The 23,813-nt window shown below is 42.1% G+C and overlaps 1 protein-coding gene across 2 annotated transcripts in view; it reads right to left on the bottom strand.

Moving 5' to 3' along the window:
- The window catches only part of CREB5 (cAMP responsive element binding protein 5), a 439,883-nt gene extending 438,549 nt beyond the window's left edge, over nucleotides 1–1,334 (bottom strand). For both annotated transcript variants that reach the window (XM_005679262.2, XM_005679263.3), the window contains exon 1: nucleotides 1,284–1,334. The gene's annotated coding sequence lies outside the window, so the exon portion shown is untranslated. The remainder of the gene's footprint in view (nucleotides 1–1,283) is intronic.

The raw sequence follows: 23,813 nt of genomic DNA, 5'->3' as shown, positions 1-23,813 counted from the left end.
GGAAAAATAAAAATCAAACACTCTGTAGACTCTGACAACGAAATATACAAGTAGCCCACTTCAGTTCCCGGCCTTGAACAAGTCTCAAGTGGGGGCGGCACTTGTTCAGGGAAAGTTAGGGTGGACAAGATCTTTATCTACCAGATACTCAACCCCCACCCCAGAAATAAATCTATGGCAAAGGAAAAGCGGGATGCAGCCGCTGGGAGAAAACATCTCCTTGGTTCCTTCGTGAGTCTTGCCCCTCTAAGAACGTCGTGAAAAGTTTTGAGCTATTGCGTGGAGAATCTGGTGGAGAGGAAGGCTCCGCCGCCGTGCTCTGAGAACTGCAGCCGCGTCGAAGGCGGGAGCTGTCATTTGGGGCAGCGGCGGGGAAGAGGTAACGATGCCAGCGAGAACCGGACAGAGGCAAGAGGCGGCTGCAGGAGTGAAGACGAGGAGAGCCTCGCCACTGTCGAGCCTTCCACGCCTGCAGTGAAAGGCAAGTGCCCTCCGAGGGTGATGCCCCCTCAGGCCCTGGCGCGCGCGCCCACCACCTGCGGTGGGCAGCCCTGCAAAAGGTGGCAGCAGCAGGCTTGGGGCCCGGGAGGGAGCTAGCCCCCAGTGCGCCCGCCCGTCCGCCCCCTAGGTGACCCGGCGTCCTCGCCGCGCCCGCTGGAAGTTTGCAAACTTTCTCCGGGGTTCCGCCGCATCACAGGGAAGTTGGGGACGCGGGGGGGAGGTTCCTGTCTCGCCGTCTCCGCTGCTGCCGCCTCTGCCGCCGCTTGACCGCACTTCTGGAGGGTTCCGCACCTTGCCAGGTCTCTGGAGGCAAACACACACCCCCGATTCATAACTGTTCCCCGTGTCAGGGAAACACACGCGCGCTCCTACACACGCACGCACGCTGGGGCGGACTCGGCGCTCGCTCCACGTTAGCATCCCTCCAGTCGCACGGCGCGGCGGCCACCAAGACGCGCTCCGGGACGGACACGGCGTGGGGTCTCTGGGGTAGCCTCAGGACACGGCTGATTCCACAATCCACCAGTATTTGGGGCCTGACTTCCCTCTGGTCCGTCAAAGTGTTTACAAACACAGATCATCCTCCAAAAAGAAAATGCATCGCATCTTCCCTACTCCTTGCCCTGCGACCTGCCCACTGGACCAAGTAACCTCGCGGCTGCTGCCGAGAACCAACCCCTGCAAACAACTACACTCCCGAGACGGCTCCCGCGGCAAGTGCAACAAAAGTGACTAAATGCAAAAGCCCCAGAAGTGGCCTAGCCGTATTTTTAGGAACTTACCAAACAAGTGTGGAGAAGGCAAGAGCGGAGCCCGGGTGAAGGGACCACGTTGGACTGAGCAAAGATTACAATACATTCTATTTAGAGTGCATTACATCACCCCCCCGGTGACGTCACGTGGGATTCCTGAACTTCTAAATCATTGCGGTCCGTGGGGGAGGGAGGAAGGGAGGGGCGGGGCCGTCGCGCCGAGGGGGCGGGCTCCGCCCCAGCCCCGCCCCGCTCCCGCGCCACGAGCGGACCCTGGTGCACCCGCGGGGAAGCGGCGGCGGCAGCGGCGACCGCGCAAGCAACAGCTTGCAGAGCCCAGCGCCGTGTGACACGGCTCCCTGACATTAGTGGTGTGAGTCAGCTTGGAAACAATCCTCAAGGTTTCAGAAAGGACCACGGAGGAGGCAGGGACACGGGCTCTCCCGTGAGTAGGGCCTGGTAGCATTTTAAAAGGTGTGGGGATGGGGCGAGGTGGGGAGGGGTGCCGAAGAGCGCAGGGAAGAGACTTTCTCCGAACAGAAATGCGGGACGCTCCCCCTTCCCCCACCAGCAGATGTCCAGCTCCGTTTTGCTGCGACAGTCATGACCTCATTACAGTGTTCCCTGCATCCTGGCTTTTCAGAGCACTCACTGGACACCCCTTTTCACCTCCCGCCTCCGCCCCTCTCCAGCTCACTTCCAAGGAAATAACTTCTTTATTGTGCAAACTCATGTGGAATACACTGCCCCCACCCTTTCCAAGACCCCTGCTTCTCGAGTCTAAGAGCTGGAAAAAGAGTTACTCCTGGAAGGGAAAGGTGTATCACGGCTAGAGCCAAGTGATGAGCCTGATTTAGACTCAGCGTCAGAGCCGGAAGGGCCATTGGCGATCATTCCAGAGACTCGGCTGTAACTTGCCCAAGCTCCCCGGCTGACAAGTGGCAGAGCAGGAGCCAAAGGGAGGGAAAGAGCCCCTGGTCTGCAGTATCTTCCCCACAGCTCCGTGAGAGAAGGAGCCTGGAGGTTTCAGGATCAGCCAAGACACCCTCACCATCACTATCCTCGGCTTGACTTCCATTCAGATGTTCTTTCAGTGAGCCAGACTCAAAGAGAAGGCATAGAGTAATTTCCAGTGGATCCTAGCCACCCCAGACCACCACTGTCATCCCTGCTGCAGCTCACAGTGTACAAAGCCTTCACACCCACGTGGAACTCCCTTGATTCTCACAACCAGCACAAGGAGGGCAAGCGTTATCATTATCCCCATTTTACAGGTGAGCCAAGGCAAAATCCACAAGGTTAGGGAGCTGGCCTGAAGCTGCTTGAGTAAGTGGTGGCACTGGCACCACCCCAAATCCTGTTTTCAAACCTCAGATCCCAACTGGGCTCTTCTAGAACCAAGGTTGTTTTCCCTTCTCATGGGTTATTGGTGGTTAGAACCTTTGCTAAGGATTGGAGCTTTGCTTAGGAACAGTTTAGCCCCTGTTAACAAACAATTTAACTTCCCTGGTGGCTCAGAAGTGAAGAGTCTACCTGCAATGTGGGAGACCCAGGTTCAATCCCTGGGTTGGGAAGATATCCTGGAGAAGGAAATGGCAACCCACTCCAGTGTTCTTGCCTGGAAAATCCCATGAATGAAAGAGTCTGGAGAGCTATAGTCCATGGAGTCACAAAGAGTCGGACACGACTGAGTAACTAACACACACACAACAAACAATAATCTTTCCTGACGTTTATGTAACATTTGACATTCATATAGCACCTCTCATCCCACTGCATCAAAACCATGACTGTGCAGTTTGCCAGAGAATCGTGACTGGACTGGCTAGAAATTGTAATGCTCTGCCTGGATTGTCACGTGCTTCTGAGCTGGTTTTGATACACTAAATGGAAGATCTTTGTGTTTCCTTTCTGGTTTTAAGTGTTTAACTCTCTTCCCTTTAGTGTTTCTTGAGACCACAGGGACTGCTGACTTTGGATTTCTCACAGTCTTATTCAGAACTCATCACTGAGTTTCCTATTTGCTGTCTTCCACATGTGGCCCTAAAGGAACTGAAAAGAAGGGCTCCAGTCCTAACTTGAATCTTAACCAATAAAACTTTAAATATGACAGCTCAGTTACTTGGGTTGACAGAAGGAAGCAACAGCCACCTTGCCCGCATTCCCACTCAATTATCAGGACATCCTTTACCAGTAAAGCAGGTATCTACTTCCTCTCTCAAAAGAAAAAAGTGTGAGCCAGATCAGGAGCAAACTTGAGGCAGGAGAGGGATGCAGCTTGACAAAGCAGTACCAAGTCTGAGAGCTCATCTTTTTTCTTGGCTAATAGGTGTGGCTCAAAGGTGCATAATGGAGAATTGAATAAGCAAAGCTGAGGTGATAACCAAAATATTTAAAAACCTGTAAGTAATTAATCATCATCTAAATTTAAAACATTGACTTCCCAGTATTCTCTAACCAGAAGCATATATGTGGGTTTTAAGCAGTATTTCATCAGCTTCTAATACTATTCAAATCAGTTGTCAGTCTTTAAAAATTGTTGCTGATCTTTTGTTTGATATGCTATTACCAGGTAAACAATGCCTCCCCCTCCAAGCCATGGTTGACACAGGAATACACGTGGAACTTTTCCAATGCTCTCTCCAATAATTTAATAATCATTACGTTAATTGGAATTTCAATGGGCAGATAATTTCTCCACATCAGCAATATTGTTCATGGTGCTGACTCATATCTCTGCTTCTGCTGAACTGATAACAATTTCATTCACAATGTTTCTAAGCCATTGTACTACAGTTTTCTATATATTATAGATCTCTGTGACCAAGTAAGTCACACACACACACAAAATTATTTTTAATGTAAACTGAAGAAAAGAGGTAGTGTTTGTAAGTGTGGACTCTATTGTCAGGCTGGCAGAGTTCAGATTGTGGCTCTGCTCATTTCAGTTCAGTCGCTCAGTCGTGTCCGACTCTTTGCGACCCCATGAATCGCAGCACGCCAGGCCTCCCTGTCCATCACCAACTCCCGGAGTTCACCCAGACTCACGTCCATCGAGTCAGTGATGCCATCCAGCCATCTCATCCTCGGTCGTCCCCTTCTCCTCCTGCCCCCAATCTTGAACTTTAATCTTTGGGTCTTAGTTTCCTCATCTATATAATGGGACTGGTGATGATAATTATAATAACTCAAATGAGTTGAGAATTGTGTTTGGCACGGGACAAATAATACATAAATATTTGCCCTCATTTTTATCAGTGAAAATAATGCCACTAATGCCATGACAGGAAGATATTCCGTGATTTTGGCAAACTTGACCAAACGAATGAAAGGACACCCTGTTTCCCCATACTTTTCCCAGCCTCACATTAGCCCCTGCATCCACCCTCTATACCAACCAGGCTCTCCTGTGTCAAAGCATGCCAACAGAGCCCTTGTGTTTATGGACTCAAATTTCTACATGCCTTGAGCTCACCCTGTCTCGTTCAGGATCTCTCAGAGCCAGAGTCCCATGGAGGCTGCAGTTCCCAGAAGAAGCCCTGCAAGAGCATCTCTAGGGGCACCTCCACTGGTGACAGCCATAACCTGTGGCAATCGCCAGCTGGGGCGCCAGCACCACCTCCAAGAATGCCACTTCACCCACTAGGACTCCACCCATCATGGCCCGGGAGATATGTGGAGACAAGGGCCCTTACACTAGAGCCAGGGTAAATTAGCTGAGGTGCTACCCACCCAGGGTTCTCCCCCACCACCTCCAAGGGTAGGGGCACAGGCAGGGCACAGTTCTGCCCGTAAGGCACCACATCCCCACATTCATTGAACCTATGAAAAACTGGCTCAGCACCTACACTGACCAACGAGAATAGATGAGATGCCTGTTAGACCAGAGATTAACCCTTAGTTGCTGGATCACAGGGCAGTTCAAGAATGAGGCCTGGGCAGCTGGGTCAGTGGGGGTAGCACAGAGGTCAGAGCAGTGGGTATTTACTGGCCTTACTCAGTGATCAATGCAAAGAAATAGAGGAAAACAATAGAATGGGAAAGATCTCTTCAAGAAAATTAGAGATACCAAGGGAACATTTCATGCAAAGATGGGCTCACTAAAGGACAGAAATGGTAGGGACCTAACAGAAGCAGAAGATATTAAGAAAAGGTGGCAACAGCAATCAGAGCAGAAAAAGAAATAAAAGGAATCCAAATTGGAAAAGAAGAAGTAAAACTCTCACTGTTTGCAGATGACATGATCCTCTACATGGAAAACCCTAAAGACTCCACCAGAAAATTACTAGAGCTAATCAATGAATATAGTAAAGTTGCAAGATATAAAATCAACACACAGAAATCCCTTGCATTCCTATACACGAATAATGAGAAAGTAGAAAAAGAAATTAAGGAAACAATTCCATTCACCATTGCAACGAAAAGAATAAAATACTTAGGAATCTATCTACCTAAAGAAACTAAAGACCTATATATAGAAAACTATAAAACACTGATGAAAGAAATCAAAGAGGACACTAATAGATGGAGAAATATACCATGTTCATGGATTGGAAGAATCAATATAGTGAAAATGAGTATACTACCCAAAGCAATTTACAAATTCAGTGCAATCCCTATCAAGCTACCAGCCACATTTTTCACAGAACTAGAACAAATAATTTCAAGATTTGTATGGAAATACAAAAAACCTCGAATAGCCAAAGCAATCTTGAGAAAGAAGAATGGAACTGGAGGAATCAACTTGCCTGACTTCAGGCTCTACTACAAAGCCATAGTCATCAAGACAGTATGGTACTGGCACAAAGACAGACATATAGATCAATGGAACAAAATAGAAAGCCCAGAGATAAATCCACACACATATGGACACCTTATCTTTGACAAAGGAGGCAAGAATATACAATGGAGTAAAGACAATCTCTTTAACAAGTGGTGCTGGGAAAACTGGTCAACCACTTGTAAAAGAATGAAACTAGATCACTTTCTAACACCGCACACAAAAATAAACTCAAAATGGATTAAAGATCTAAATGTAAGGTCAGAAACTATAAAACTCCTAGAGGAGAACATAGGCAAAACACTTTCAGACATAAATCACAGCAGGATCCTCTATGATCCACCTCCCAGAATGCTGGAAATAAAAGCAAAAATAAACAAATGGGATCTAATTAAAATTAAAAGCTTCTGCACAACAAAGGAAAATATAAGCAAGGTGAAAAGACAGCCTTCTGAATGGGAGAAAATAATAGCAAATGAAGCAACTGACAAACAACTAATCTCAAAAATATACAAACAACTTATGCAGCTCAATTCCAGAAAAATAAACGACCCAATCAAAAAATGGGCCAAAGAACTAAATAGACATTTCTCCAAAGAAGACATACGGATGGCTAACAAACACATGAAAAGATGCTCAACATCACTCATTATTAGAGAAATGCAAATCAAAACCACAATGAGGTACCACTTCACACCAGTCAGAATGGCTGTGATCCAAAAATCTGCAAGCAATAAATGCTGGAGAGGGTGTGGAGAAAAGGGAACCCTCCTACACTGTTGGTGGGAATGCAAACTAGTACAGCCACTATGGAGAACAGTGTGGAGATTCCTTAAAAAATTGCAAATAGAACTACCTTATGACCCAGCAATCCCACTGCTGGGCATACACACCGAGGAAACCAGAATTGAAAGAGACACATGTACCCCAATGTTCATCGCAGCACTGTTTATAATAGCCAGGACATGGAAACAACCTAGATGTCCATCAGCAGATGAATGGATAAGAAAGCAGTGGTACATATACACAATGGAGTATTACTCAGCCGTTAAAAAGAATTCATTTGAATCAGTTCTGATGAGATGGATGAAACTGGAGCCAATTATACAGAGTGAAGTAAGCCAGAAAGAAAAACACCAATACAGTATACTAACACATATATATGGAATTTAGGAAGATGGCAATGACGACCCTGTATGCAAGACAGGAAAAAAGACACAGATGTGTATAACGGACTTTTGGACTCAGAGGGAGAGGGAGAGGGTGGGATGATTTGGGAGAATGGCATTCTAACATGTATACTATCATGTAAGAATTGAATCGCCGGTCTATGTCTGACGCAGGGTGCAGCATGCTTGGGGCTGGTGCATGGGGATGACCCAGAGAGATGTTGTGGGGAGGGAGGTGGGAGGGGGGTTCATGTTTGGGAATGCATGTAAGAATTAAAGATTTTAAAATTTAAAAAATAAAAAACTAAAAAAAAAAAAAAAAGAAAAGGTGGCAAGAATACACAGAAGAACTGTACAAAAAAGATATTCACAACCCAGATAATCACGATGGTGTGATCATACACCTAGAACCAGACATCCTGGAATGTGAAGTCAGGTGGGCCTTAGAAAGCATCACTACGAGCAAAACTAGTGGAGGTGATGGCATTCCAGTTGAACTATTTCAAATCCTAACTATGTGCTGTGAAAGTGCTACACTCAATATGCCAGCACATTTGGAAAATTCAGCAGTGGCCACAGGACTGGAAAAGGTCAGTTTTCATTCCAATCCCAAAGAAAGGCAATGCCAAAGAATACTCAAACTACCGCATAATTGCACTCATCTCACACACTAGTAAAGTGATGCTCAAAATTCTCCAAGCCAGGCTTCAGCAATACATGAAGCATGAACTTACATATGTTCAAGCTGGTTTTAGAAATGGCAGAGGAACCAGAGATCAAATTGCCAACATCCGCTGGATCATGGAAAAAGCAAGAGAGTTCCAGAAAAACATCTATTTCTGCTTTATTGACTATGTCAAAGCCTTTGACTGTGTGGATCACAATAAACTGTGGAAAATTCTTCAAGAGATGGGAATACCAGATCACCTAACCTGCCTCTTGAGAAATCTGTATGCAGGTCAGGAAGCAACAGTTAGAACTGGACGTGGAACAACAGACTGGTTCCAAATAGGAAAAGGAGTACATCAAGGCTATATATTGTCACCCTGCTTATTTAACTTATATGCAGAGTACATCATGAGAAACGCTGGGCTGGAAGAAACACAAGCTGGAATCAAGATTGCCTGGAGAACTATAAATAACCTCAGATATGCAAATGACACCACCCTTATGGCAGAAAGTGAAGAAGAACTAAAGAGCCTCTTGATGAAAGTGAAAGAGGAGAATGAAAAAGTTGGCTTAAAGCTCAACATTCAGAAAACAAAGATCACGGCATCTGGTCCCATCACTTCATGGCAAATAAATGGGGAAAAAGTGGAAACTGTGGCTGTCTTTATTTTCCTGGGCTCCAAAATCACTGCAGATGGTGATTACAGTTATGAAATTAAAAGACGCTTACTCCTTGGAAGGAAAGTTATGACCAACCTAAACAGAATATTAAAAAGCAGAGACATTACTTTGTCAACAAAGGTCCATCTAGTCAAGGCTATGGATTTTCCAGTGGTTGTGTAGGGATGTGAGAGTTGGACTATAAAGAAAGCTGAGCACCGAAGAATTGATGCTTTTGAAGTGTGTTGTTGGAGAAGACTCTTGAGAGTCCCTTGGACTACAAGGATATCCAACCAGTCCATCCTAAAGGAGATCAGTCCTGGGTGTTCATTGGGAAGGACTGATGTTGAAGCTGAAACTTCAGTACTTCGGCCACCTGATGCGAAGAGCTGACTCACTTGGAAAGACCCTGATGCTGGAAAATATTGAATGCAGGAGGAGAAGGGGATGACAGAGGATAAGATGGTTGGATGGCATCACCAACTCAATGGACATGGGTTTGGGTGGACTCCAGCTGTTGGTGATGGACAGGGAGGACTGGCATGCTGTGATTCATGGGGTTGCGAAGAGTCAGACATGACTGAACTGAACTCAACTGAGGGAAGAATTTTAATATTTTAACAAACTTACAGCCTTACCAGTACTTAGGCACTGAATATGAGGCCAGAGTAGAACCATCCCACGGGTCCTCAGAGGGTAAGAAGCCCTTTTGCGCATGCTTTGGATTTTTTGGATTCAGTCATTTCTCCAACATTCAGCAAAGGCTGATAGGTCTGCCCAGTACTGAGGAGGAAAAAACAAGTGTCTCCTTTTCAGCTCTCTCCTAGACTCCCACCGAAGTTCTCAAACTTAATGGCATAAGCAGCACTTAGGTAACTTGTTAAAGACAGTTTCTTGGGTCAGGCATCCCCGGGGGATTTCTGTTCAAGGATCTGGCATTGGGCCCAGGATTCTGCATTTGTGATTCTGATGCAAGTGTCTGGAGACCCCACTTCGAGTGATTCTTGTCTAGTGAATTCATAGATGGGCAGTTACCTGGGAGGACGCCAGGGATGGAACAGGAAGAGTCTGCAGCCTGCAGCACTAAAAAATTTAAAAATTAAAGAAAAAAAAAACAGTCTCTTGCTTAAAATCAATCCTCCAGCTGCTTCCCATAATCCTGGAGAAGGATTCCTCTTCTCCCTTCCACATACACCACTCAGAGGGAGTTTTACCATTTCTTTTGCATTCAAGGCTTTTCTTAACAGTGTTAACAGTGGTAATAAGATTGTGGCTGTCTTTGTGGTTAAACACCTTGCTATGAGACCACTGGGAAGTTTCCATTTCTTTTAAAATGAATCCTCACTATCTTATTTGAAGGGATGCTGCTGCTGCTGCTGCTGCTGCTGCTGCTAAGTTGCTTCAGTTGTGTCCGACTCTGTGTGACCCCATAGACGGCAGACCACCAGGCTCTGCTGACCCTGGGATTCTCCAGGCAAGAACACTGGAGTGGGTTGCCATTTCCTTCTCCAATGCACAAAAGTGAAAAGTGAAAGGGAAGTCACTCAGTCATGTCTGACTTTCAGCGACCCCATGGACTGCAGCCCACCAGGCTCCTCTGTATTTGAAGGGATAAAGATGTTCAAATAAACAGAACTGGAAAATTCACCCAAAGGCAGAAACAACCACAGAACCGCTGGCTAACACTTACCAAGCATTTACTCTTTGCCAAGGCTTATGCTCAGAGCTTTATGTGCTTTCTTTCAGTTACTCCTCAGAATAATCCTACGAGGTTGTTGAACCCATTCTCATTTGCAATGAAGAGATCAAATCTTGGAGCAGTGAGCAGCTTGCCAAAGATCATGCAGCTGGGTCAAGGCCAAGAGAATTGAGGGACCCAGACCACTTTAGAGCTAGTACAAGCGCCTCCGGGAAGACCCTTGGACCACAGAGCATGCACCAGAACACAGGCGCTCAGCCTCTCAGGTGTCCACTGTTCCCTCCCACTTCATTTGCATGGAGCAGCTTATGCACAAAATTCTGGTGGACCTGTGGTGCATGGGAGTCAGTGAGACACTAAGTAACCAGGAGGTAAGCCTTTTTCCTTTGCCGTAGGTGGAATGGGGGTGAAGTGGACACTGTCGGCCCTGAGAGGGCATGCTTTCCTTTCAAACTGGAACTTTGTTGGAACTCAGCAAAAAGGCAAAGGTGCTTTGTGCTGTGTTAAGTCACTTCATTGTGTCCGACTCTCTGTGACCCCATGGATTATAGCCCTCCAGGCTCCTCTATCCGTGGGATTCTCCAGGCAAGAATACTGGAGTGGGTTGCCATGCCCTCCTCCAGGGAATCTTCCCGACCCAGGAATCGAACCCTTCTTTCTTACATCTTCTGCACTGGCAGGTGGGCTGTTTATCACTTGTGCCACATGGGAAGCCCAAAGGCTCTCTAAGACACCCAAAAAAACTTAGGAAAACTGTCTTAACTTCTGTTAGTCTCTGTGTTGGGCAACTAATCTCTTACACTGAAAATGATGACATAGATGGAAAGGGAAAGATAGAGTTGCCCTTACTTCTTTTCAGCCTTTCCTTGTAAGTAAACAGAAGGCAGAATATTTGTAGAATGTGTACACTCTAAGAAGTGAAATACAGTTGAGTTCATTTTATGCAGCATTTCCACTGTGCAGGTAAGAACAAAATTCATATACACATAGGAATTGTGTGAATTCAGTGATTCCACATACAAGTGAACATATGTACATTCAAAACTGGCATTATACAACATAAATGCAAATGGTAAAATGAGTGTTAATAATTTAATATTTTAATTTTTTGTTACTTTGAATGACGTTAAATAGCAGATTAAAAACACCATGACAAGTGGAGAGACTGACTATGACAGAGAGGAAAACCTTTCTATTTAGTACCTTTAATGACATTTTTCCCCAGTCTTTTGAACAAAGGGCCCTGCATTTTCAGTTAAGCTGGGTCTGAGAATTATGTAGCCAGCCCTGCAAGTGCTCTAAGTCGCTTAAGTTATGTCTGACTCTTTCCAACCCTATGGACTGTAGCCCACCAGTCTCTTCTTTCCATGGGGATTCTCCAGGCAAGAATATTGGAGTGGTTTGTCATGCCCTCTTCCAGGGGATCTTCCCGACCCAGGGATCAAACTCACATCTCTTATGTCTCCTACATTGGCAGGTGGGTTCTTTACCACTAGCACCACCTGGGAAGCCCTGCAACCAACCCTACCTAAATGAAGGAAGCAATCTGCTGTGCCCCCAGACCCATGCTCCCCATGTGCAGAGCAAGGGCAAGCGGATCAGGAGTCTAACAGCCTTCTGTCACTTAGTGTGTGGCCCTGACTGTTTTTTGACTTCTCTAAACTTCAGATCCTTCATCTGTAAAGTGGAGCTAATGTTAGTATCTATCTCCTAGGATATTGCAAGGATTCAATGACTTAATATACATAAAGTGCCTAAAACAATGCCTGGCACATAATAATTACTGGAAAAATGTTAGAAACCCTTATCCCCTGATAAGATTTGGTGAAGAATTTCATAAAATAATCCATGTCAAGTGCTTAGCAACTAGGTATGTCATTTAGAATATGCTCAGCAAATGTTTGTTACATAAAATTGCATGTAAGCTCTAATCCTGAAGTTCTATGGATTAAAATCGAGGAATCAATCCCATTTGTCCTCAAATTAATGGCCTTCAGATAAGCCACTGGTATTTGAAAGATAGTTAGATGAACAAATCCATCTTGAGTTTGTGGGCAACAGAGCAATTTTACACAGGCTGATATTCTGGTTGAAACCATCACAATTTTCCCTTCCTTAACATACAAATGCCTTCTTAAACCGCCAGTTGTATAATTATTAATTCTTGTCTGGTTTAGATTTTCTGTAATCACTTCTTAAAATCCTAAAAGGTGTAGCTCAAAAGACACCATACTCTTGCATTGGAGGTGGGGATGCGTGTCAACTCAAATGTTGTTTAACAAAGGACAGCCTGGTCACTTGGTTCAACCTTGGATGACTTCTTTTGAAAGAGTATCAGTTACTGATTGCCTTGACCTATTCCTTTAGGGAATTACTGTATCCCCCATATTATAAAATTTAATGTTTTCTCTTGAACTGGGCTGAAACTCAGAAGTGTTCACTTGTCCCAAAGAGTATCATTAGAGTGTTAACATCCCTATGAAAGTTACACTTATCTTAATGTGTTCCTCTTTTATCTTTTAAAAGAGAGACTTGATTAAATGAAAAACTACTCTTCCTCCTCCTCCCCACCCCCCCCCCCCGGCCCCGGCGTTGGGATTAAGTGAAAGAGATTGACACCTGCTCTGAATAATGACCCAGAATAATAGTGCTGTGTCAGCACACTGGAAAAGTTTTAGTCATTTCCTTAAGATCAATGGTAAGTGGAAAGTAACGGTTTTACAATAATTAGGAGTGTTTTATATGGGGAAGGTTCATTTAGACTAAAACAGTATTGATATCACATAAATTAATATTGAGTGCCACCTCACATGAACTGATATTTCACACACCACCTCTTTTTATATTATCGTTAACCACATGTTTAACTCATGTACTGCTGACGTGGAAGGTTACTCTCATCTCTTCAGGGGCATTTATTTATAAGTACCTTATTGAAATGATTCTAGAGAATTTCAGTAGCTTTTAAACCTAATTGATCAGCGATTCCTCCTCATTCTTACATGGTACAGAATATTTAAAACCTGGAAAGTTATTTTCAACCTCATTTGAAACATGAAAATTGCCCACTGAAGGAGTCAGAAAATATAAAACTTCCCCATCCCCCTTACTCATGCTGGTTTTAAAATATTCTGTCTGTAGCTTTCACAGCAGTGCCCTAACTTGACACTTAAAGAGAATGCCGTACAGGCAGTACACTGGAACACTGTGCTGTTTAGAAAAACCATCTATTTTCAAGACTGCTGTGTCTGTTCAGTGCAATGCTGAAGTCTGAGAGGACGGAAAGGAGAGGATTATTTGTGAGCACGAACTATGGTTCAAGTTATATATTTTATCTCATTGAATCTTGACAACTCTGGGTGGAAGATGTTGTTACTCCTACTTTATTGATGGGTGTATTAAAACTCAGAGAGGCTAAGTAATTTGACCAAGGTCACACAGCGAATAAGTAAGGCAGCTCCAGAATCCCCAGTGTCCATTACACCCTGCTGCAGCGGCTTTTATTTCAAGATGTTCCATCTCTCCTTTCACTGTCTTGCATCACATTATTTTGTTTTGTGGAGCAACCCAGTCCCCTCACACACACACACACACACACACACACACACACACACACACACACACACACACACGCAAAAGGTTGGAAGCTGCCATGTCTCTCAGTGATCATTTTGTGGAAGCTGAATCCTTTCAGAGGCTGAATCCTGTGTTCAGGAAGCAGTAGACCTGTTTGATGAAGAACAGCGGACCCTGGCCTAGCAAGATCCTGGCTATCATGGATGATCCAAGAATATCCCTTATGGCCTCTCTTTCATTTTTCTTTAATGGAAATATTTTTATTGTTTCTGCAGGTTAGAAAAGTAATACATGCTTGTAAAAACCTCAAGTAACACAAAAGTGTTTAAAATAGAAGGTAAATTTCTCCCTACAATCCCATCTGGACATAACTACTGTAAAAGTTGGATGAATATGCTTCTAGAAATTGTACTATACATGTAAACATAAATTGCATGCATGTGGTCAAGTTATATATTCTGTTCTCAAACTGCCTTTTCCTACAATTTAGTTTTAAATTTTACAATTTATTGTTACATCTGTCCAGGAATATTATAATATGGCATCATCCTTTTTCATGGTTATGTAAGATTTTATTGTTTGGGTTTAGTTAATCCATTCACTATGAATGGATATCCATATAGTTTCCAATATGCTGATATTATAAACAGTTCTACAGTGAATACCTGTTACTTGCGCATACATATGTGACTAATTTTCATAGAAATGGTATTGCAGGGCCACAGGTTATACCTGTTTTAAATGTTGCTACATATTGCTTAATGGCCCTTCAGAATTGTAGGACACCAATTAGTGTCCAGCCTACAAGAAGCAAGAGTGCCCCCTGTCCCCACATTCTTATCAGCAGGGGCATCTTTTAAGAGCAAAGTCTTACTTGAGATTTCAAACGGATGTTAGTCTGTCTTATAAGCAAAATTGAAATTGGTGGTATCTACACAGAATCCAAATGCAAGACATTTTGACAACGGAATTCACACTCATAAATCATCAGACAACAGTTAACTTTGATTGTTAGTAATTAATGTAAGTCTTTCCCACACATCTCATTCTTTTAAGATAACCCAGCTAGTATCATTTCTATCCTCCTCTTCCATTCTGGAGGAAACTCGATTATATAGAGGTACAGGAAACTTGCCTAAATGTCTGACAGGAAGTGAAACTGGGATTCATTTTTTTCATTTTTTTAAATTGATATATGGTGGTGGTGGTTTAGTCGCTAAGTTGTGTCCGACACTTGCAATCCTGTGGACTAGAGCCTGCCAGGCTCCTCTGTCCATGGGATTCCCCAGGCAAGAATACTGGAGTGGGTTGCCGTTTCTTCTCCAGGGGATCTTCTCGACCGAGGAATTGAACCCAGGTCTCCTGCATTGCAGGCAGATGATTTACCAACTGAGCCATGAGAGAAGCCCTTAACTGATATATAGTTGATGTGTAATAATATATGTTTCGGGTGTACAAAATGGATTCACAGTTTGTGAAGGTTGTATTCCATTTAGAGTTATTATAAAATATCGGCTCTATTTCCTATGTTGAACTACGTATCCTTGTAGCTTCTTTATTTTAAACCTAGTAGTTTGTACCTTTTAATTTCCCACCTTTGTCTTGCCTCTCTCTGCCCTGGTCTCCCCACTAGTAACCACTAATTTGTTCTCTGTATCTGTGAGTCTGTTTCTGTTTTTTTTATCTCCACTAGTTTGTTTTATTTTTTAGATTCCACCTATAAGTGATAACATATAGTATTTGTCTGTCTCTGTCTGATGTATTTCACTGAGTATAATACCCTCAAAGTCTACCCATGTCATTGAAAATGGCAAGTTTTCATTTTTATGGCTGAGTAATATTCCTCTGTGTGTATGTGTGTGAATATATAATCTTCTTTATCCATTTATGTGTTGATGGACATGTACATTGCTTCCATATCTTGACAAGTGTAGACAATGCTGCTATGAATTTTGGGGTCATGTACCTTTTCAAATTAGTGTTTCTGGCTTTGGAGGTGGGTTGAATAAATACTCAAGAGTGGAATTGCTGGATCTTATGGTACTTCTGTTTTCAGTTCTTCAAGAAATCTCCATTCTGTTTTCCATAGTGCCTGCACAAATTTACATTTCTACTAACAGTGTAGGAGGATTCCCTTTTCTCCACATCCTTGCCAACATTTATTGTGGTAAATATATAGAACATAAAACAAATTACCTTTTTAGTAATTTTTAAGTATTCAATTTGATGTCACTAAGTACATTCATTCTGTATAATGATCACCACTGTTTATCTATTTTCAGAACCTTTTCCCCATCCTAAATGGAAACTTGTATATACTAGGCAATAAGTCCTCATTTCCTCTTCCCCTGGAACTGGAATCTCAACTCATGAAACCTGAGGTTAAAGTCCAAGGCTTATATACCAGAGTCTAACTGCTTTAACTGGTTCTACCATTTTGAATCAAACCCAGATCTTAGTGTTTTCTTGTTCTAAGTAAGGTCTTGTGTGGTAAAGGAATAGCAGACATAGACCCTTTCCAGAATAATGGGAGGCTTTGTGGCAAAGATCGGATTGTGAGGGCACGAGTCAAGCCTTAGCATTGCTGACTTACCATTACTGAACCCACCGCTGGTCATTCTAATTGCTAAACATGAAGACCAGGGTCTTGTGTGAGGCTGATGAACGAACTTAAAAAAAAAAAAAAAAGAGGAACCATTTCTACCCTGATTCACTAAGTCAAATAAACGGGCAAAAGGGGCAGCTGTGGCAGGTACGGGTCTCCTTGGTGCAGATCCTCAATATCTCACAAACTGGAAGAGGAAGGAGCTGATGGATCCTCCAGAGGCTGGCTCCAACCCAAGAGGTCCAGACAGATGCAGTCCTTATGTCTTCCCCCATCTCATTATACTGGTCCCACCCTAGCCTAAATTTTGCTTCTCCAAATAGATCCATCTGGAATACAACATCCATCACTCAGAGTATTGTCAAGGGGTAAATAGGTGCCTTTTTGGAGAGGGATTCCACTCTGTAAATCAACCACCAGGTACTGTTTACCCATTGATGGATGTCACACATCCACACATATGGGACCTAAATCAAAACTATGGACTTTTTTCCAATCCACATTTTAGATTTTTCTCTATATTTTCAATTTATTACATTACTGTTTAAGAATGAGTTATTTTTAGGAAACCATGTTCCATATATTATTTTACCCTCTGATCCAAGGCAGTCTCCCAAACAAGAAAATTCTTCAAATATATATATATACACATATATATATGTATATATATCCTTGTGGCATTTAAAATATAAGGTAATTTGTCCTCATAAAATAAGACCCAGAGTTTTTCCTCTTTTTGTACTCATAGCCCAATGAAATGAATAAAGGTAAATAATCAAGAATATAAAGAAGAGGAGAAGGAAAAAGGAGACAGGTATAGATCAAGACAAGGACAAAACAGAAGAATACAGAAGTTGTGGCTTCATTCTTACAATGTTACCTGGTATTCTTCAGCTTGCCAAAATAAAAAGAATCAATAGCATCCGAGAATTACGGTCCTGTTTTACAAATAAAAGGAAATTGCAGTTAAAGTGATTGAACAAAGTAGAACAGAAACAGGAAACCTATAGAAACAAGGATATTTTTTGTACACTAAGACTCTGATCCCATTAAATGCTTAAATAATATCTTCCTGACATCATGCCTGTAGAAGTAACATGTTGCTTTCATATTTATGACATCAAGAGATTATATTACTAGTTTATGAAAAAATATGTTCAACTTGCAATTTTTAAATGATACTGATATGGATTCGTATATATTATAGGATTAGAGACATATGCTATACTATCTAGTTATATATTTTAATATAAACATCCCCAACAGGTGCAACAATACCACCTAAAGTAAAACAAAAGATAATGTATGTTATGACAAGAAAAACATATTTGCCTTGTATCCGAAAAGAAGGGAAAGTGTATGTATATTCCCATCCTACATTTCTCTTTCTAGGGCTTTATCTAACTCCGGCACAGTGCCATGGATCTATATGCCCTTGTATCTTCTGATTAAAAGAAAATAAGTATAGAATCATGTTTGCTACAGTCTGCTGCCAAAAGCCCATGTCTATAATCCATCATTAAAATGTGACAGTGTATGGCTACAAAGAAAGAAAAAAAATCTCAGTTGTCATGCTCATTTGCAAATGTTCCAGGGGCTGGAGATTGTTTGGCAATCCTGCTGTTTCTAGGTTATTTGTGGAATAACCAGTTTAATTGAGCTGATGATTGCCTTGTGCCTGTATTGCTCTTCTGACTTAAGTCTTTATTTTCTGCAATTGGCATCAGTTTGTGCTATGTGGCAAGGGAATGGCATGCATTCAGCAAGCCCAGATTCCGGAGTTCCAGCCCACCCCTTGTCTGCCCTTGCCAATCTGATTTCTGAGGAATTTGCCTAGAGTTGTTACAGGAAAAAAGAAAAAATGGGAAAGGAACTCCTCGCCCTACTTTGCAGACCATTTCATAGAATACCTCGTTTGGCTTGACATTCTTGGCCCCAGTAAGGAAAAGGGATTTTATGTCTTTATTGAAATGAAGTGTTGTTTAGGATGTTCTCTGTAATTGGAGCACATCCCACTGCATGTAGTGTACAATGTCTACCAACCTGTTGCAACCTGGAGTGCAAGTCAGATATTTGCTACCCACTGGAGCCAGTTGGGAAAAGAAAAGGGTGGGGGGAAACTGGGTTAACACCAACCTTGTCCTGACATGCACCAGGGCTATAGCGTGAAGGAAAATTGAAAACAGAATCATCAGGAAGATCAGTAAGAAGACAGGGCCTCTCCTTCTTTCTTTACTTTGTTCCTAACAAATGTTCATCTTCACCCACTCTAAATCAAGTCACTTGACTGAAGACTATATAAAAGGGAAGTTCATACTGCACAGCCAGTGTGGAGAGAAACTGCCCTTGACCACTAATGGAAATGGTTATATCCTGCCTCAGAGTGGGCTTGTTCCCCTGGAGAGGAGGTGAGTACCCACAAGATAGTTGAATCTTGGAATCTGAGATTATGATGAGATCAACAGACATCATTTAAAAGGGTTTGTATTTATCTTGCATGAGAAAAGCCTAATAGAGGCCCTTTGCCAAAGAAAATTTAGACAGTGTTCCTAGGTACATGGTGAATTTCACCTAAAAGCCTCCAAATAGTTTCCTCTTAACACCCTCTCCCGAGGGAATTAATTGCGGTCCTTTTACTCTTTCAGAGAAGAGAGAAAATCTCTAGCATTTCAAAATAGTAAGGCAGATAACTTTGATGAATATCTCAAATACATAAAAGTCATTCCAATTCAAAGAAGACATAAAACCAACAAGTATGCTAAAACAAAACAGGAATGAATGATAATTCTTTTACTCTTTCTCTACCTAAATAAAAATGCAAGGGTTAGAAGATGAATATTCAAAAGGCTTCTTTTCATGATAAAATTTTGAGCAATAATGCTTGATCCATCATGAAGCCAAATCAGACCAGAACACTCAACATACATGGTATATCACTGAATTACAGAAAAGTAAAGTTGCTCAGTCGCCTCCAACTCTGCAACCCCATGGACTGTAGCCTGTCAGGCTCCTCTGTCCATGGAATTTTCCAGGCAAGAATACTGGAGTGGGTTGCCATTTCCTTCTCCAGGGGATCTTCCTGACCCAGGGATTGAACCTGAGTCTCCAGCACTGCAGGAAGACTCTTTACTGTCTGAGTCACCAGGGAAGCCAAAAGAATTATTCTTACTCCTATAATTGCCAAGGTCCTCTGTCCATAGAATTCTCCAGGCAAGAAAGCTGGAGTGGGTTGCCATGTCCTCCTCCAGGGGATCTTCCCAATCCGGGGATCGAGCTCAGGTCTCCCACAGTGCAGGCAGATTCTTTACCATCTGAGCCACCAGGCAAGCCCAAAGGACACAATCAAATGCAGGTGAAACTTGTGCCAAATGTTGAAAGATGGGGAACTCTCTCTTAACATGAATTCTATGAGAAGAAAACAAAGACTTTTAAAGCATATCTGACTTTATTACTTATGTTAAGAACTAATTTATCTGAAATAGCTACTCCACTATTTTAACTAGTGTTCAAAGGCAACCCACTCCAGTGTTCTTGCCTGAAGAATCCCAGGGACAGGGGAGCCTGGTGGGCTGCCGTCTATGGAGTCGCACAGAGTCGGTCATGACTGAAGCGACTTAGCAACAGCAGCAGCAGCATGATATGGAGAAGGAAATGGCAACCACTCCAGCGTTCTTGCCTGGAGAGCCCCGGGGACGGAGGAGCCTGGTAGGTTGCCGTCTATGGGGTCACGCAGAGTTGGACACGATTGAAGTGAATTAGCAGCAGCAGCAGCAGCAGCATGATATGGGGGCTTCCCTTGTGGCTCAGTCAGTAAGAAATCCGCCTGCAATGCAAGAGACCCAGGTTTGAACCCAGGGTCAGGAAGGTCCCTGGAGAAGGAAATGGCAACCCACTCCAGTATTCTTGCCTGGAGAATCCCATGGACAGAGGAGCCTGGTGGGCTACAGTCCATTGAGTTGTGAAGAGTCAGACACAACTGAAGCAACTGAGCACAGACACAGCATGATACATCTTTCCCCAATCTTCTTATTTTTAATCTATATCTGTCTATATTTAACATACATTTCTTATAGACAACGTAGGGTGAGGTCTTATCTCTTTTATCTGTTCTGACAGTCTCTGTCTTTTAATTGGACCATTCACATTTAAAGTGATTTTTGATGTAGTTGGAATTCTATCTACCATATTTGCAACTATTTTATATTTATTGCATGTTCTTTGATTCTTTTTTTTGGTCTTCCACTCTTTCTGCTTTTTCTGCTTTTAATTGAGAATTTTATGATTCCATTTTCTCTTTTCTCTTTAGTATATCAATTATACTTTAAAAACAAAATTTTAGTAGTTTCCCTAGAATTTGCAATATACATTTACATCTTAATTCAAGTCCGTCTTAACACTATACTGCTTCATGGGTAGTTGTAGTCCAGGCATGTTATAATAGAAAATTCCTCCTTCCCATTCCTTATAACTTTGTTTTCCTTTCTCTTAACCATAAGCTATAATTACTCAATGTGTTGTTGCTATTATTATTTTGAACAAATTATTTTCTGTTAGATGATTGTTAGTTTTCAGTTGTTAGGATGGGATTGATGACTTCCAATCTCTTTTTATACTGGATTGGAAGCCGGAAGTTGACCTTAATTTATATCGCATTTACAAGACTAGGAAAGACCAGAAGAAGGGTCATTAAGATCTAACAGGCAAGATAATGAGACTAGAATCCATGATCAATCATCAGAATATCAAAGTAACAGAGAAAAGTTGAAACAAGTGGAGAGATGGGTGGAAATGTAGCAGAGAGAAGGGAAAGGAGAAGAGATGTTTGAAAATCTAAAACTTTGTTGCTTTCGTTATGAAATACAGAGTCTGAGGAAATAAGGTTTCTGAGAAGAGAGTTTGATCCAATAGAAATATGTGATGCTTCTTGGCTAAAAAGCCTCACTACTTTGTGGGTTGAGGAAGATTTCTGTACTTAAAAACAACAAATGAAAAAAAGAATCAGCATTAAGCTCAAACTCACCGAAGCTGAAATAGTGTCATGAGATAGACAAGATCTGAGTTATGAGCTAAGGTGTCACCTGCATCTAGAAAGTGTCTTGGCCATTCCTAGCCTCCTTTCCTGCACCTTTGAAGATGAGGATATGACTAGATAAACTATAAGATTGCTCTGTACTGAAATTCTAAGATTCTATGAAGGGTTAGATACGCAGTGGAAATACCAATCTCTCATCAGTAAAGGGCAAGAGTGTTTTAAAAAGACGCAAGGGTGAAAACTTGCAAGAGAAATATTACATAACCCAGCAAATACAGTGGCATATAATCCAAGGCTACCAAAAGCAAGGGTATGGTGTGTAGAATACACCCTCCACTTAAGAATCAAAGAAGAGGCAACTCCAGCAGGGAGTGCCAGAAGCCAGAATCTCCTGAACAGTGCAGTCCCCCTGATGGAGAATGGGAAGAACAAGAGTTCATTGGATATTCTTAAAACAGCCACTTTAGGAAAAGAAGGATGCCTCCTGGATAGACCCTGGCTAGAAATGCAAAGGTTACTGAACAACACACCCCAAAAGATACAAAAAAAAAATTGCTGCCCAGGACAGGGAAGGTGAGTGCTAAGAACACTAGAGTAGAGAAACAGAAAAATTAAAAGGAGATAGAGATGGGAGATTCATTTGTTGTTCTGATATTAGAAAAACCACAGCCAATCACTCCTGAAGCCACAGAAATACTTGGTGAGGTAAAAGAGTGTCTTTTAGGCAGCTGTCACCAAGGAGGGCGCTGTGGGCCACCAGCTGATGGCCCATTGGAATTGGAGTAGGCCTTACAGCAAAGCTCCGGGTGGCACAGAGCCTTCCCTGGGCAATTCTTCAATGGCCAAGTTGATCTGACTTGATTTTTTTCATGTTGTAATTATATTGGAAAGCATGAAAATACTTTAATTATGTTCCAAGAGATTCATTCTACATCATGTAATGGCATATTAGTAGTGACAAATGAAAGCCAATTAAGATCAGGGAAAGAAGAGGGAGAAAAAGGAGAAACACTGTTGAGGGCTTATATGTCAAGCACTCTGCTAGGCTATTCAGATGGAGTCATTTAATCCTGGCGTTGTCCTTTGAGACAGGTGTGATTGTTCTTACACGTGAAAACAGTGCCTAATTCCTGAGGCCATGTGTAAATTGCACTTACTGAAATCTGTAAGAGGTCTGAAGACCACACCGACACATATGAAAAATGTTTTGATAAAATTATGATATGATACTAAATTTGAACAGAATATCAAACTAGGACAGAAAACAGTGATAATACAAATATACTTCTATCCAGTAAATAATTTTTACCTGAAAAAGATCGACAGCAAAGGCATTAAGGTGATGGATGAGACTCTAAGTGGATTGCTTTCTTTTCTCTATTAAAAAAAAATCTAAAAAAACAAAATTATCAATAAAGACTTTTCAAAATTCAATCAATAATAAAACAAATATAGCAGGAGGAATGTAACGCATACTATAGTATCTTCAACCCATCTTTCAAAGAGTTAAAAATGCATAAGGAAAGTCTAAGTTAGAATCCAAATCATAAACTTGACTTGAACTCTGTTGTCAATTGCCAGGGAAAGCATTCCAGACTCTAAGAAACTTTGATTTTTTTTTTTTTCCTCTTCATAGCATCAGGAAAATGCTGGAGGGCTTAGGGGGCCCCTGGCATGTAAATTGTAGCCATCAGGAGAAAAACTCACTGTATTAGCCAGTGATGCTTTCAGAGTCATTTTCTTACAGTCCCTTACATTGCTGCCACAGAGACAGGGTAAAGACAAGACAAAGAATTCTTCTGGTTTGAAATCACCCAAGTGATGCAGAGGAAAAAAGAAGCACTGTGCCAAAAATTCCAAGATTAAAAGTAACCAAGAGAGAGGTATCTGTCAGCATCCAGAAGAGTTTTGTAAACAATAGATGCAAGACATCAGAACCTCGGAAAGAAAAGATGTCTTTTCAGTTCCCGTTCTGGAGAGTGATCAGTAATGTATTTTATTTCAGTTTAATAAGGTTATTAACAATTTCTTTTTTAAAAAGAAGAGCAAAGTAAAATTTTCTGTGAAGGTTGGCTGATAAGCATTCAAGTAAGAATTGTGTGCCTTTTAAAGAACATTCTCATGGTAGAATAAAACTCTATCTGCATGAGCTTTCACACAGCAGAGCAATTAATTAACTTATCTCCGTGAACACTGTTCTCACTGAAACTTATTAAAAGTCTGATTCATCCACAAAGCCCCAAGCAATCATCAATTGCCTCATAATAATACAAAAGAAAAATAAGCTATGGTTATGTTCTCATTTAATATCCGAAGAGGATCCTCTTTGCCCTCTGTCTTTGTTTGGAAGTATCTCTATTAAGAGTTTTT

This window comes from Capra hircus, chromosome 4 (genome assembly GCF_001704415.2).
Source record: "Capra hircus breed San Clemente chromosome 4, ASM170441v1, whole genome shotgun sequence".
NCBI lineage: Eukaryota > Metazoa > Chordata > Mammalia > Artiodactyla > Bovidae > Capra > Capra hircus.
Note: the sequence above shows the minus strand (reverse complement) of the source record. Positions and strands in the feature narration are given on the sequence as shown.